We start from the raw sequence: 3315 nt of genomic DNA on the forward strand, positions 1-3315 counted from the left end.
TCTTAACTCTTTACTTAGGCTGGCATTATAATACTTTTAAATCACTTGTTCAACAACTAATCATTCATTCTTTGGTTTGATCAATTGAACGCTTGCCATGGCAGCACCCTTATGTCTTAACAATTGTACCCTCCATTCTTAGGATCCATAGGCATGGCATGCATATGTTCCTCCCCGAACCCCGGGAATACGCGCCTTTTGTCTAAAAATGCCTACTTTCTTGTTTGTTTACAAAACTATCGACTATCACATGCAGAAAGACATTTTTATTCTCATATAATGAAAAAAGGAAAAAAATAATTAAACCACAAAAAAGGTATGAAAGTGGGACAAAATCTGAACATTAAACATTATAAATTTATACTTCTAAATTATTCTCCAATTTCAGATTTTTCACTTCTCTCCCAAATTTATGTTTTCAACCCATATTAAAACATAGATTCAGATCCTTAGCCAAAAAAAAAAAAAAAAAAAAAAAAAAAAAAAAAAATTAAAATTTTTTTTTTTTTTTTTTTTTTTAAAAAACCCAAATAAAAAAAAAAATTCAGATCCTTAACAAAAAAAAAAAAAAAAAAAAAAAAAAACATAGATTTAGATATTATCTCCTGTTGATATTTGCTCTTTTGACTACATATCCGGATGTCAGTTCAGATTACAACTTAAACCATACTTTTTTATATTTCATAATTCAAATGAAAATAGTTTAAATCAACACAATTTAAACTCATGAAGTACCAAACGATACCTTAAATTTTTTTAAGCAGGAAATTGTACAGGGATTTTCTTGTAATTTTTAAGCTGGAAATTGTAATTTGTGTTTGGAACTTTGGATAGTGTTGAAAAAAGCAGTTTAGTATTTTATAACAAATCTTACAAAAATTTAAGATTCATGATAGAAATTTCTATGCTATATGGATGGGGTTTTGTTCATTTTTTTGCACTAACCAAATAGAATAAAAATGTTTCAATCAAACTTAAAATGAAAAAAGTAAAGTAATTATATAAAATGTCTACTATGAAAGTTTTGAATCTAAAAATGTCTAGTATTATACAATATTACAAAAATATTTACTTGTGTTTAATAAGACAAATATAATGCCAGGTATGTTCCCTATATGGTGAATTTTTGTATTTTGTAGGTTGATTTTTTTTTTCATAATAATATATTAGATGCCGACTTTCCTTTTCAGCCCTAATTAATGTTTTGTAATCGAGAAATTATAATATATAGGACATTTTCTTAAACCATTTGTGGTAATTAGCAGTGAAAATAAATAACACATTTTACAATTTAAATACGTTGTGTTCTAATTTCACTCTTATGCTCTTTCTCTCTTGAACTTTGAATTATTTATATTTTGGCCCCTTAACTTTTAAAAAATTATATTTTGACCCTTAACTTAAAAAAAAATTATATTTCAACCTTTTTATTTTTAAAAAAATTACATTTAATCCGATTTTTGGCATCAAAAAGTGTGATATGTTATGTTATTTTTATTTTTACTTTAATGCATAATTTTATTTGAAATGCTAAATCAACTTTTTCCCATAATCATTAAGTTTTGAAAGTTGTAAATATCACGACTCAGCTTTCTTGAGTCGTTACTTCACGTTTAACTTAAACTTTAAATCTCCTTTTAACTCTTTAAAGGGACAAATTGAGTTACTCAAAATTCAGGTATTTTTTTTAATAAAACTAATGTGTAAATCGCTTTTCTTTGCTTCGCATTTAGCTAAACAAGGAAATTAAAATAACTTTTGGTCTCAAACAAGGTAATCATACTAAGGTTCAAACCCAACATATTTCAGTAATAATATATATATATATATATATATATATATAAGCATGATAAACAAAGCTTGCATGCAGATACTTTTAAAAACCATAAATCAAACATGTTCAACTCCCAAAAATAAAAACATAAAATTGCAAAATAATTTTGCATGGTGATACCTAGTCCTAAACCTCCGCCTTACACATTCACCGCCAAGTCCATCAATAGGTTGTAGGCCTTTTTCCTACAGAATGAACAAACTAGATGAGCTATGACTCATCAAGTACAAATATACTCACAAAATATTTACACACAATATCACATATATAAATGCATGATTTTCATGCTCAATTATGTAATATATATTATTCTCGGCCCTATGCTCGTATCGGGTTGCGCACGACTAATGGAGTACCGAGAGAGCTACTTAAACATTTAGTCCGATAACATACAAGACGTTATTAATTATTAATTATTATTCCCTTTGTGGACTCTCAATACCCCCTCATGGAGTTTATATGACACATCTCTAGTTCTCATTACCTTTGCCTTAATTTAAGGTAAACATACAATTATGATCATGTCACGTAAAAATATCAAATACAATTTAATTAAAGAGGCCACATCACGTAATACACAATATTTATGTCACAGAAGTATAATATGTAAAATACTTTATAGGACATACTTTGCTAAATACTCAACAATCACATCACAAAGAATTGTATCATATAAACAGACAATTTCTCAAGAATATATATATATATATATATATATATATTTTAAAACTATTCATGTTGTAGGTGAGGTTTGTACTCACCTAGACGATTACAAATTTGCGTTTACCCAAAACAATCCATATTCTCAACCGTGTTCTTAAAATTGTTCTAGACGTCGAAGATTTGTGTTCAAGTTGTACCTACAATCAATGTTAGTTCACTTTCATATTCTAATTTAGTCTGCTTAAGACTTATGTCTCACCGACATTTAGGATTAATTTACTGAATTACTTTTCCCTTTTTCTATGTTTAGAACACTCTCTAATTAATCCAACTAATTAATCTTTCTAATTAATTAGTTAGTTTATTTCACACTTTATTATTAACCAAAGAGTTAATTATTCTTGTCTCTTAAATCACTACTTTATTAGCTTTAATTAATTAATTAATCATATAGAATTAATTAATTACTCATTTAATTAAATCATCTTAATTAATTTATTTAGAGGTTTAGGAATCAACTTAATTAATTTCCGTGGACATTGTACTTGTAATTCTTGTAACTAGTCGGCCTCTCAACTTATTTGGTCTAATGCCTAGACTCCTTGACCTTCTAAGAGTCGGGTTGCTTATTCTTCTAAGTATCAGGTTTCAACTTTGTTACCAAAAAGGTTACCATCAGTAAACCTAAGGATCCATCGATCCTCAACTTGGGTTCTTGGGCTCATTAAGGACACGTTTAATTCGACGATTCGAGTTTTTAATTCGAGTTGATATGCGACTTTATATGAAAGATTTTTACTGTAGAAAAAAAAATTAGA

This window comes from Morus notabilis, unplaced genomic scaffold (genome assembly GCF_000414095.1).
Source record: "Morus notabilis unplaced genomic scaffold, ASM41409v2 Scaffold218, whole genome shotgun sequence".
Taxonomy (NCBI): Eukaryota; Viridiplantae; Streptophyta; class Magnoliopsida; order Rosales; family Moraceae; genus Morus; species Morus notabilis.